This window comes from Lemur catta, chromosome 1, assembly GCF_020740605.2.
Source record: "Lemur catta isolate mLemCat1 chromosome 1, mLemCat1.pri, whole genome shotgun sequence".
Classification (NCBI taxonomy): Eukaryota; Metazoa; Chordata; class Mammalia; order Primates; family Lemuridae; genus Lemur; species Lemur catta.
The window spans coordinates 231,841,610-231,855,661 of record NC_059128.1 but is presented as its reverse complement, the minus strand read 5'-3'; the positions used below and the strand labels follow the sequence as shown (position 1 = coordinate 231,855,661).

The window sequence follows — 14,052 nt, the reverse complement described above, 5'->3', positions numbered from 1 at the left end:
TATGTTTGGAGGATTTGAATTCCAGTGTCATCACATCTAGTTGTATCACTTTGAGAGATTTATCTGTGTGAGGGTGAGGGGAAACTTCCCCTTTGCTCTGGAAGGTTCACTGAAAGATCAAGTCACAATAAGGCACATTAATAAGAGGAAGAGATTTATTTACCATGCACACGGGGAGAATCACAAAGTGATTACCCAAGATCCAAGTGGGGTCCAGAAGTTTATATACCTTTGTTTTAGAGGGGCAGGGAGATGAGAAATATAGGTAACTCTGTTGAGTGGCAATAGGTGGTTACTAGGGAGGATGAATAGATATTTGAGAGAATGAATGGATGGGGGAAACAGATTGACTTATAAATAATTCTTTTTTTTTTGAGACAGAGTCTCACTCTGTTGCCCAGGCTAGAGTGCTGTGGCATCAGCGTAGTTCACAGCAACCTCAAACTCCTGGGCTCAAGCAATCCTCCTGCCTCAGCCTCCTGAGTAGCTGGGACTACAGGCATGTACCACCATGCCCGGTTAATTTTTTCTATATATTTTTAGTTATACACCTAATTTCTTTCTATTTTTAGTAGAGACGGGGTCTCGCTCTTGCTCAGACTGGTCTCGAACTCCTAAGCTCAAACGATCCACCTACCTCGGTCTCCCAAGTGCTAGGATTACAGGCATGAGCCACCGCGCCCAGCCCGACTTACAAATAATTCTATTTGGAAATTAAATTAACCTATGAGACAGGTATTATATTTAAAATGATTTGGGTCAGATCTGGTTGCATTCTTGATCTTCTTTCCTATAATATATTGAGATAACAGGGAGGGGAAAGGAAGTCAATTGTTCTTTTTGATGGGTCTGTTTTTTAATAAAGAAACAGAGAAAGCCGCTTCCAAGGCCTGTTGATCTCTAAGGGCCTTTAATTCAAAATACTCTTTATAACAAGGAGTTATATTTTGAGGTGAAATTTCCTGAGCTCCTTCATCTGCATACTCTAAGCTCCATTATTGCTTTTGCAAAATGGGGCTAACGGTAGTGCCTACCTCCTAACATTCATGTGATTGCTTGAGCTAATGAGGACAAAGCACTCAGAATAGTGTCCAGTGCGTGCTAAGCTCTCTCTATGCGACAGATCTTGTTAGTTCAGAGCATTCTCCCCTCTCCAGAAGCTTGCTCTGGATTGACGGCTGAACTCTCCATGGCCTTTACACTCCTAACCTGTCTCCTCCTCCTCATTCATTCTACTCAGGTACAGCGGTTATCTTGATGAATTTGGAAGCAGAGCCTGGACATTCTTTGTGAAGCCACTTCTTCTTAATATTTTTTAGGAATGAATTTACTTTTAAAAATCTTATATTTTCTACTGTTCTCAGCTATGCATTAAGCTTAATGACAAATGCCTACAGTAGTCAATCTTTCCAGTTCTAGGAAAAAGAAGGCCACCACATTCTCTATGTTAGCTCAGCCAGTAATAATGGTGAGTTTGTGTGTGTTTCAATCTCTGTTGGCCTTAATCCTTTATCTTAGTTTTTTATTGGTTCAGAGGTCAGGAGAGGAGGAATGCTCATTAATAGGATCCCTCAAACACTACAACAGCTGTCATGTAATTATCACTGGGAAAAACTAGTCAAGGTTAGTTTCGGAGAGAAGTGATAGTAGTTTAATTTGATTTTCCCAACAGGAGCAAACCAAGTTGTCTTTTCCATAAAGACACTTCTGTGACGGAAGTCTTCCCACTTTGGCTCCTAGAAATGTGCCCTCTACCAGTTGTCGGGCATAGCATTCATAGTTCCCAAACCCTGAGTAGAAGCCTGCTCCTGAAGATATATTTAATTATTTTTTAATTCTTCAGATATTTATTTAAGGCTTACCATACTAAGGGTTTATATAGTATAAGAACTTGTTTTCAAATCTCTTCTCTGCCTTTTACTAGCTGTAAGATTTTCTGCAAATTATTTAGTCACTCTTTCAAATTACTCATTTATAAATTGGGAATAATAGTACCTACCTTACATGGTTGTTACAAAGGTTAAATGAATTGGTACTGTATGGCATCTGTTATATACATAGCATATAGAAAGTACTCACTAACTCTTAACATTTAAGTCTATTTTCTAAAATTATATGCAAGACATTATGATTATTGTTGTGAATATAATTGTGAACAAAATGATTACTGGAAGTTTCATTTAGGTTCAATCTGAATCAGTTTCCATTTTTCACTATTATAACTCTCTGAGAGCTCCCAAGATAAGAACAATGAGTGACAAAAATCAACACTTGGATCAAGAGAAACATTTAAACTATATTTTAATTCATTAGATTTTTCATAAAATGAATCCAACCATTATTGCTCTAAGAGCAATATGGCAAGTATCAGAGTGGCATAAGCTTATTTTCTGGCTCTAAAACAAAAACTCTAAGATATCTCAAGATTTTCTGAGATGTTTTGTATATTTAAAATAACAGATATTTTAAATCAAGGAAATTTTGCAAAAATATATATTTTGAACTGGCTGGTTGCAAGGTCCAAACTTCTTTTCTCCTTGGCACCACGAACATCCGCACAGGATCTGACGTGAAGTTGCTACCTCTTGATGTAGGGAAGTGTGTTTCAGCAACAGGAGGCCTCTCAAAACAGCAGCATCAATGTGTGTTCGGGGCAGTCTTGTCAACCATTCCTAACAGAAGTGGGAATAAAAACGCAAAAACGTAGAGAGCTTTGGAATCTTTCAACGTTGAGCTATAACCCAGAACAGGTTGTACTAGAGGGTCAATTTCATTCCCTAAAGAAACATGGTGTGGTCATTATTGTCCAGGCCCAGGAAAGAAGTTGAACACATGAGTGTGCATAAAGCAGTGGCAGCATGACTTAAACTAGGATTCAGAGTCTGAGAAGCCACTGGAGCCTGGAACTGGACAGGGGCAGCTTGTGGACGATCGTGAGGAGGCTTTTCCATTGTTAGGAACACTGACTTAAGCCTTTATCACTCACTGAGCTTCAGGTCAGGCTATTACCACTCCCCTTCACAGCACCTGTATTGCTGAGTGTAAAGGGTGGTAGGAAGACAGAAAACATTCAAATAACTTACATTTCAATCATGCTTAATAGTTTTATAATCATGTTTTTCATTACAAGAGCAATAGGATGACATAAAATAAGAGAAGTGAACAAAACCACCTCTCTCTCACTCTTCTAATGCCATAATTTAATCATGTGGATTTATCTTTGCTAGCCTTTTTTCATGCTAAAAGTGTGTGTATATTGTATGTTGCATGTTTGCCTTTTTCTTCATATTTTACATTGGACTATACAGCCAGCCTTTTTAATGGTTGCATGATATTTCCTTGCATGGATGATCTGTAGTGAAATTATTAATATATTCACACTCTCATTGTTGAACACCTGGGCTCTTGCTTTTGCCATAGAAATAGTCACGGCCTGGACATTTTGCACATATGTTTACTTTAAGGATCACTTCATTTGGATTAATCCCCAGAAGCAGAATCACTGAGTCAAAGGGCATGAGCATTCTTGACTTTTGTTACAAATTGCTTTCACTAATGTACCAACAAAATAAGAGAAAACCTGTGTGACCGAATTTTCATCTGTTTCAAAGGAAATAGATGTTACCATTGAATAAAAATTTTGTTAATTTAAAGAAGCAAATGTTAATACTTCATTGTTTAATTTTGCATTTCTTAGATTGCTCTTTTTTCCACTGTTAGGTATTATCTTGAATTAGTTGTTCATAAGTTTGTCTACTGGAATTACAGTTTTTTCCTAATCATTTTTCCAAGGTAAAGATATTGATCTTATTGCAAGCAAATAGTTCTTGCAACTACTTTTACACAGTGTATTGTTAACCTTTAAATCTATTTTTAAATATGGTCTTTGTCACAGGAGGTGGCATGCAAAAGTTACATTTTAAAAATGGAGATAAACCTATTTATTTGATGGTTTTTATTTTTTAACTCAGTGATGTGATATATGTAACCTAGAGTCGTATAAAGCACACACACACAAATATTTCCCCACAGACACATTTTAACAATCAACTGTCTGACTGTTCTACTCATTGTTTGTTCCCCAAAGGTCTTGCTCTCTTGTATCCTCTATCCTGAATAACCTCTTTCTTTCTCCGTAAAGACTTTGTTCACTCTCCATGGTGATCTGTTTCTCTTCTGAATTTCTTTAATTACATCTGGCACTATCCATGGTGTACCTTGTATTGTTATTTAATTGCCTCCTCATAGATTTTGTCTTATTAACGTAAACACTTGAGAACTTAAGTCACAACTTACTACCTTTTTCGATCTTCCAACAATACCTATAGCCTGAAAAATAACCTGTTGAACTGAGAGCTGCCAATGTTGCATGTGAGATTAAGCAGCAGAATAGAAAGAGGAAACCAGGAGATTGTGAAGTTCTCGGAAATGTAGATAAAGGAATGTTATTTTTAAAGTTCATTTTCCAAATTAGAATTTAGAAACACTGTTGTTCAAAGAATCAACTGGCTAGTGGGAAGAGCTATGATTTACACTATGACATGAAGGGGAAATGGACACTGGCTTCAATCTGTGTCTCCAGGGACAGGTGTGCTCCTGATCATGTTGAGGAAACTGAGGCAGCTTACTAGGCTTTCTTTTAGGTTTATTCTAGGGGACTGCTTAGATGTTATCATTCTCACTAAGCTCATCAAGTAATTCAGTAGGTTGTTGTATCTAGAAATTGAGATAGGAGACAGGAGTCAAATTCGAGACTGTTAACAAGGGTCAGATTTATGTAGCAGGGCTGGTAAAATCTGGTGTATAGGGCAGGGGTAAAGGGCTGGGACTCTAGGCAGTGGCAACACTGTGTGGTCCATCCTGGGGACCAAAACACTTTGCAAGGAGCTGTTTGATTTTGGGACACGCCTTTGATGGGGGTTTTCACCATGTAGAGGGAAAGCCACAATTCCAGGGTAGTTGTGGTGAGGAAAGGGTTTACCAGTAGTGGGAAGGGAACTGGCTTAGAAATACAACCAAGAGCTAATATCAGGGAGAGAAAACATCTACTAAATAATGCAATTTGATGATATTCTCTGTATGTCTCCCTAGCTGATGTTTTTGCCATTTAACAGACTCTCACTTTCACACTGCTGCTTCTTTATTAACAAACACCATGCCATCATTTTTTTTTTAATTGATGGAAAAGTAGCTCTCTTTAAGCATAAGTACAGGGAGAACATTAACTTCCCTGGCCCTCCCCTCTGCTCCCCCAAATATGCTATTAAGCTGAATCTTACCAGCTTGGCGGCTGGCCAGGACTAAGGAGAAAGATGGCCTAGTCAGTGGGCTCTAGAAGTCATCTAATATTTTACCATAAATGTCCTCTGTATCTTTTTTTTAAAATTGTGATTTCCCTTTGTTATTCCCTAGTCTTCAGGAGCAGCTGTGTTTGGGAAGATTAGAATAGGTGAGTGTATCCATGTTTTTTAGAGAATTAATATGGGAAGAAACAAAGAAGTGTGGACAAGTAGTTCATGATGTTAAGAAGGAGTGAGAAGAGAATAATGGAAATTGTGTGTTGTGTAGGGATTGCTTGTTATGTGCCAAGCACTGTGCAGTGTAGTCTCCATTTCTTTCCTTTCCACAAAAATGAGTATTGCTATTATCCCTGGTTTATAGATGGGAAAGGTGGTGCTTAGGTAGGTTAAGAAACTTGCCCAAGGTCACATGGTTGGTAAGTGGTAGAACTCGGAGTTAAATCTAGAGTCTCATGCCACAGATCTTATGTTATTATGCCAGGAATTACAGACAACAAACAATAACTAGGGAAGGTTTGAAATAAAGCTTCCCTAAGAAGTTTCCTAAATACTTTAGGGAGAGAATGAACATCCTGCTTTCATGTGGGGTGGGAACTTGGGTGTTAAAGAAGAGTATCGTTCCCTTGAAGGCCAGGGTGCTGGGATGGGCATGAGAGAAACACCCTCCACTTCCCCACAGAGCCTATGATCACCTTTCTCTCAACGTACTTCTGTGAGGAGAGGTTAGAGGGAGAAGACACATGTGTTCTCAGAAGTTTATGCCTGGTTCTAATAAAGCAAATAGACTTAATTGATGCGAAGCATTTCTTTAACAACTAAATACACAGCTTTCTGACCTGTGTATCCTTAGCAGACATTTCTCAGATTCTGGGTAGCATAATAAGCATCTCCTAGAATAATATAACCAACCTGGCAAAGACTAAAATTAAAAATGAATTCTCTACCCCATCTAAAGCCCCCTAAGATCCAGACACAGGTAGGCTGATGTAAAGGTAGTGTGGTATTTTCACTGTATTTCTCTCTGTTCAGTTTCCATTCCAGGGCCCTGTAGTGCTTCATAACTTGGGATTCTATTGCAAAGTTGGTCTAGGGCTTTGAAGATCCAACAATCTTCAAAGTGATCTGAGTTCGTAGTGACCTATGAAATTGATCAATACTTTTGAGAAACTTTCTGAATAACTTAGATCAGCCTGGGATTAGATTATATTAGAGCACTAATTATTGAGATTCTGCTCTGTTCCAGGCATTGTGAACATAGGCCAACTGCCATCAGGCTGCAAGATCCCAGATGCTTAACTGAGGTTGCACCCGAAGCCTTCAGACCAGTGAAAGTTTTGGCCCAAGTAGAAAGGGGTCAGGTACGCTGCAACTTCAGCCACTCCTGGTAAAGCCTGGTTGCTAATGTAATTCAAGACAGGTATTCTAGCATTTCTTAAACTTTGTTTTTCTTTGTCATTTCTCTAATATTTACCTAAAAATATAGATATAATTTCCACTGTACCCAGTGCCAAGAGAAACTTTTCATACCAAAACATACAAAATGATTAGCAGGTGAACTTTTTTAGAAAAAGAGAAAAATATTGGTAGTTTCTATAAAATTCAGACTCTCTTTTACACAAAATAAAACTTTAAAATACTTTAAACTTATCTCTTTAATATTCGTTTACTCTGGAATGAGTTCTTCCAACATTGTATTTGAAGCTGGTTCAAAAAAGATACTATTAGTTCAATCACTGACACAAGTTACTGTTTCAATTATCCAACTGTCAAATTATTAATAGATAAGGTTGAAATCAATCACACTTAGGATCTGTGATCTGAAATTTGTAGTAATCTCAACTGATGGGAAGAAGATCATGTTTTAAAAAAGGATTAAAAGTATTTTATTATAAAGGTTATATAACAAATGTGCAGAATGTTTGGAAAGTACAGAGACAAAATCATCCATTGTCCCAATATCCCCAAACACTTCTTTTTAAAGTTCCGCATATTACAGGGGTACAAATGTTTAGGTTACATATATTGCCTTTGCACCCCCCCACCCCGAGTCAGAGCTTCAAGCATGTCCATACCCCAGATGGTGCGCATTGCACCCATTAGGTGTGAATATACCCATCCCCTCCAGCCCCCCACCTGCCCCACACCCAGTGAATGTTACTACTATATGTGCATGAAAGTGTTGATCAGTTAATACCAATTTGATGGTGAGTACATGTGGTGCTTGTTTTTCCATTCTTGTAATACTTCACTTAGTAGAATGGGCTCCAGCTCTATCCAGGATAATACAAGAAGTGCTATATCACCATTGTTTTGTGGCTGAGTAGAACTCCATGGTATACATATACCACATTTTATTAATCCACTCATGTATTGATGGGCACTTGGGTTATTTCCACATCTTTGCAATTGTGAATTGTACTGCTATAAACATAAAATAGTTTGAATTCCTCATACATTCTGGTTATTAATCCCTTGTCAAATGGATAGTTTGCAAATATTTTCTCCCATTCTGTAGGTTGTCTCTTCCCTTTTTTGGTTGTTTCCTTTGCTGTGCAGAAGCTTTTTAGCTTGAAGTAATACCATTTGCCTATTTTTGCTTTGGTTGCCTCTGCTTTTAATGTCTTAACAAAAAAATCTTTGTCCAGACCAATGTCCTATAGCATTTCCCCCAATGTTTTCTTTTAGTAGTTTCAAAGTTTCAGCCCTTAAATTTAGTCTTTTATTCACTTTGAGTTGTTTTTTGTATATGGTGAAAGATGGAAACTTAATTTCATCTTTCTGCATATAGATATTCAGTTTTCCTAGCACCATTTATTAAACAGATAGTCCTTTCCTCCATGTATATTCTTGGTGGCCTTTGTCAAAAATCAGTTGGCTGGGCCGGGTGCAGTGGCTCACACCTGTAATCCTAGCACTCCGGAAGGCCAAGGCGGGCGGATTGTTTGAGCTCAGGAGTTCGAGACCAGCCTGAGCAAGAGTGAGACCCCGTCTCTACTAAAAATAGAAAGAAATTATATGGACAGCTAAAAATATATATATATAGAAAAAATTAGTCAGGCATGGTGGCACATGCCTCTAGTCCCAGCTACTTGGAAGGCTGAGGCAGGAGGATTGCTCGAGGCCAGGAGTTTGAGGTTGCTGTGAGCTAGACTGATGCCATGGCACTCTAGCCGGGCGACAGAGTGAGACTCTGTCTCAAAAAAAAAAAAAAAAATTAGTTGGCTGTAAGTGTGTGGGTTTATTTTTTGGTTCTCTGTTCTGTTCCATGTGTCTGTTTTTATGCCAACACCATGCTGTTTTGGTTGCTATAGCTCTCTAGTAGAGTTTGAAATCTACTGGTGATTTCAGAAGATGTCTCCAGCTTTGTTCTTTTTGCTCACAATAGCTTTGGCTATTTAGGTGTTTTTTTTTTTTTTTTTTTTGGTCCACATGAATTTTAGGATTGTTTTTGTTACTGTGAAGAATGTCATTGGTATTTTGATAGGGACGTCATTGAATCTGTAGATCACTTTGGGTCGTATAGATATTTTAATAATATTAATTCTTCCAATCCATGACCATGGGATCCCACTTTTTGTGTCTTCTTTAATTTCTTTCAACAGTGTTTAGTTTTCCTTGTAGAGATCTTTCATTTCTTTAGTTAAATTTATTCTTACATATTTTACTTTTCTATGGCTATTATAAATGAAATTGCTTTTTAAATTTATTTTTCAGATTGATCACTATTGGCCTATGTAAATGTTACTGATTTATGTATGTTGATTTTCTATCTGTAACTTTACTGAATTCATTTATCAGTTTTAAGAGTTGTTTGGTGGCATCTGTAGGTTTTTCTAAATATATGATCATGTTGTCTGCAAACAAGGATAATTTGACTTTTTCCTTTCCAATTTGGACACCCTTTATTTATTTTTCTTGCCTAATTGCTTTTGCTAGAACTTCCAGTTCTATGTTGACAAGAAGTGATAAAAGTGGGCATCCTTGTCTTATTCTAGATCTTAGTAAAAAGTTTTCAATTTTTTCCTGTTCATTATGATATTAGCTGAGGATTTGTCATATCTGGCCTTTATTGTGTTGAAGTATGTTCCTTCTATACCCAATTTGTTGAAAAATTTTATCATGAAGGGATGTTAAATTTTATTGAATGCTTTTTCTGCATCTATTGAAATGATCATATGGTTTTTGTCCTTGACTCTGTTGATGTGATATATTATGTTTATTGACGTGCATATGTTGAACCATTCTTATATCTCTGAGATGAATCCCAGTTGATCATCATGAATGATCTTTTTAATGTGTTGTTGGATTCAGTTTGCTAGTATTTTGTAGTGGATTTTTTTTATCTATTTTGATTAGGGATATTGACCTGTAGTTTTCTTTTTTTTTGTTGTGTCCTTGCCTGATTTTAGTAACAGGATAATGCTGGCCTAGTAGAATGAGTTTGAAAGAACTTTTTCCTCTTTAATTTTCTGAAATAGTTTGAGTGGAACTGGTTTTAGTTTTTGTTGAAATGTTTGTTAGAATTCAGCAGTAAATCCAACAGGTCTTGGGCTCTTCTTTGATGGAAACTTTTTATTACTGCTTTAATCTCATTATTAATTATCAGTCTGTTCAAGTTTTCTATTTCTTCATGATTTAATCTTGGTAAGTTGTATGTGTCCAGGAATTTATCCATTTCTTCTACATTTTCCAATTTGTTGGTGTATGGTCATTCATAGTTGTCTATGATGATTCTTTGTTATTTCTATGGTATTAGTGTAATGTTTCCTTTTCCATCTCTGATTTTATTTGAGTTTTCTCTCTACTTTTCTTATTCTAGCTCAAAGTTTGACAATTTTGGTTATCTTTTCAAAAAATAACTTTTTCTTTTTTGTATCTTTTCTATTTTATTTTTAGTCTCAATATCATTTACTTCTGCTCTGATCTTTATTTATTTTTTCTTCTACTAATTTGGAGTTTGGTTTGTTCTTGTTTTCCTAGTTCCTTGAGATGCATCATTAGGTTGTTTACTTAAAGTCTTTCTATTTCTTGATGTAGGCATTTATGGCTACAAGCTACATAATAATGCTTTTGCTGTATCCCATAGGTTCTGGTATGTTGTGTTTCTATTTTCATTTGTTTCAAGAAATTTTTTAATTTCCTTCTTAATTTTTTCATTGACCCATTGGTCATTCTATAGCATGATGTTTAATTTCCATGTAATTGTATAGTTTTCAAAGTTCATTTTGTTATTGATTCCTAGTTTTGTTCCATTGTGTTCTGAAAAGATACTTGATATAATTTTAAACTTTTTGATATTGTTGAGACTTGTTTTGTGGCCTCACATATGGTCTATCCTGGGGGAGGAGTGATGTGGGCACTCCCTCATGGCCACCAGCAAAGCCAGTGGTGACTATTGCCTGTTTACCTCTGATGTTTATTCAAAGCCCCAGAGACCCCTTAAGTCAACAGGTGGTGAATCCTGCCAGGACTGGGTGCTTTCCTTCAGGGCAGCATGTTCCCTTCTGGCCCAGGGTGGGTTCCGAAAAGCCTTCCAGGAACTAAGGCCTAGAGTCAGGGGCCTTAGGAGTTTGCTTGGTACTTCATTTTGTTGTTGCTGAGCTGGTACCCAAGTTGCAAAACAATGTCCTCTGAACTTTTCCCTTTCCTTTTCCCAAATGGCAGAAGACTCTCTGAGCCGCACTGCCTATAGTTGGGGGGTGGCTGCCTCCCTGAGGTATGTATAACCGAAGTCCACTGGCTCTGGGCCAGCACAACCACAGGAATTGCCCAAGTACTGCACCTTTGTGGCCTGAATGCCTTACCTAATTTAGTCCAGGCCCAGGCTGCTTTTTTGTCAACTGGTGGTGAGGCTAACTGGAACTCAGGTTTCAAGGTGGACTGGTCTAAAGTCTCCCTCTTTGGGCACTGGCAGAATTCTGCCCTGTGCTGGGTTCTCCTACTCCAGGGTGGCCCTGGGTTTCAATGCAAAGTCCCACAATCACTTCACTTTCCCTCCCCCAGGCACACAGATTCTCTCTCCACTCAGTGTGCTGGTGTGATACTGCTGGGGGATGGGGAGTCTGCCCTCCTCAGTGTCTCTTTTCTTGATATAATGTTAAAACCAGGTTGTATGAGGGCTCATCTGATCTTTGGTTCTTCTGAAGGTGCTTGCTGACATGGATAGTTGTTGAATTTTGTGTTTGTGTAGAGGGATGATTGCCGGAACATTCTATTTGGCCATCGTGCTCTGCTCCTCTATCACTTCTTATGTATTAATTTACTTTCCAATTGTTATGTGTTTGACCTTTGTTTACCAGCAAGGGTTCTCCATTGTCTCAAGTGAACTGGTCTGTGAAGTGCCTGGTGCCCTGAGTTCCCGCTTAGCCCTAGAAGAGGGAACAAAGCTGGGCAGGGCTGGACCACCAAACTCACCCACAGATACCTCAATGATAAGCACAGGCTTCAGCCCTCCCAGGAGTGACAAGGGGAGCTCCCACTGAATTGCACCAAGGTCTCCACAAGGGGGAGGGGACAGTAACAGCTCTGTGTCTTAGCCAGGAAGAATCGTGGTCTGCTTCCCTATCATGCCCATCCTGGGGCTCATGACTCTCAGTTCAGACAGACACTGTGTCTATCTCCAGGCCACAATGTCACTGAGAGCTGCAGTAAATGCCTGTCCCATAGCTCTCTCCTACGTGGTTTTGGGGGTTCCCTCAGCCCCAGTAAGCTTTGTGGCTTGCTTACTCCCTTCTCCAGGGAAATCATCTGCTGCCTGTATAGAGGGAGAGGGGCCCAGCCTTTTGGCATCTGTCATTGAGTACCAGCTGTGGTGTTGCTGCCAATTTGGGTCAGCTCAACCTCAGAACCCTGGGGAGTGTTCAGGTGCTAGTGATAGTGGACTAGGTTAAGTAATCCCCAGTTCCCAGGTCCCTGGATGGCATACTTCAGTTCTGGTGGGACCAGACCAGGACAGAGCTAGCAAACTTGTCCTTAGGTCCCCCTGTGTTCAGGTACTGTCTGTGATGGGGTAGGGTGGGCTGATCCCCTGGTTGCCGGCAGAATGCTCAAGCAGGGGCGGGGTGGTTTGCTATGGGCCTGTTACTGGGGAGGGCAGGCCCATCTAAGCAGGAGTAGCAGAGACAGGCATCCATGCGGCTTGCAGAAGGCAGTGTGGGGTCCCCAAGATGCAGACCTCTGGGGGATGGGCTCCCCAAATGGTGCTGCCAAGCTACAGCTGGAATACAGAGTGGGCCCCACTCAGTGGAGGCAGGCAGCTGAGGGGTACACGGTCTACTCACAGCCCCTCATCTTTCAGCAACAGCAGCAGCAGTCTCTGTCATTGGAGTGCACAAAAGGGTCCAGATTCCCTGGCCCAGAAGCATCAGCAGTGACAATGGCCATGGCAGCTCAAACCTCTAGTGGCTGGGCCCTCTGAATGTTGGCAGGTTGCAGCTGGACTTGCCACCAGTGAGGGCAGGCCCTCTCAGTGGAGGTAGGCATCTATGGGGCACACTAACTACTCCTACCTCTTTCCCTCAGCAGTGTCTGTCCTTGGGGCACATGAAAGTGCCTAGCCTCCCTGCTCCCTCCATGGCCCTGTGACTTTGGCAGCCCCAGAGCAAGACAGAAAGACCTCTGGGGCTGGGGTCTCTGAATGGTGCTGAGCTGTAGCTGCTCAGGGCTTGAAAGCCTGTGGGGATACATGCAAGTTTGAGCAATGCCTCAGAAATATCTAGGCAGCTCCTTGCATTAGTTTGGGGGCCCGGAAGGGTCTAGGGGATCTCCCATGGCTAAGATTCTATAAGTCCCTGGCAGGAGTGTGGAAGCCAAGGGACCTCTCACTCACTCCCTGCATCAGGGAACTTCTCCAATCTTCCTGCTAATCCTGGCTAAGCAGGCTGCCTGACTTCCCTCTCCTCTGCTTTCCTGCTTCCTCTCTTCTCTGTTGAGTTCCAGTGTTCTCCCTTAGACTATCTATTTGAAACGTGAATATCTACTCAATAATTGTTATTTCTTTCTGTGGGAGAGGTACACACTTGCTGCCTCTAGTCAGTGACCTTGAACTGGAACCTATCAGTGCTTAGTCTTAAAGCTGGTGGGGACCTATGCAATGACAGTATTTTGTGTCCATGTAGATTCAAAATTACATAGTTGTGACATAATAAATATAAAATTCATTTAAAATTAGCAACAGAATGTTATATCATTGGTATTTTTACTTGACATATATCATTAGTCTTTTCTAAGTTACGATATGAAAAATTAATTTTTAATGCCTACGTAATATTCAATCATGTTGATTGTTGTGTTTATTTAATGAACCATTTATTTATCATTACACATTCTGATTTTTATTTTTATAAATAATGCTCAATTATTCATTTTTATTTTTTGTTTGATTTATATCTTTAGGATAAATGTTTAGAGATTATATTATTTAATCAAAGGATATAAACACTTTTATGGCTTTTGGAGTCTCTTGATAAATTTGCTTTATTAATTTATACTGATGTCAATAAAGTAAGAATATATATTAGATTCACTACCTTTTTTTGGTCAATAGGTATTATAATTCTTTCAAAAACTCACTAATTAAATGGACCAACTATTTTATTTGCTTCTTTATTGACAGTGTTTTCCACATTTTGTTTTCAGCATAAGTTTTCATCTGTGAATTGCGCTTTGCTTATCTCTTGTTTCTTAATATTTTATTGACATCAGAATTTTAAAATTAATTGCTATATTTCTAAATTTAAAACATTATTTTCCC

The 14,052-nt window shown here is 39.1% G+C and overlaps 1 protein-coding gene across 1 annotated transcript in view; it reads right to left on the bottom strand.

Annotated features, from left to right (window-relative positions):
• Nucleotides 1–2,510: 2,510 nt before the first annotated feature.
• SLC9C1 (solute carrier family 9 member C1) overlaps nt 2,511–14,052 on the bottom strand; it is a 91,562-nt gene continuing 80,020 nt past the window's right edge. Inside the window, exon 26 of the mRNA XM_045565762.1 lies at nt 2,511–2,672. The gene's annotated coding sequence lies outside the window, so the exon portion shown is untranslated. The remainder of the gene's footprint in view (nt 2,673–14,052) is intronic.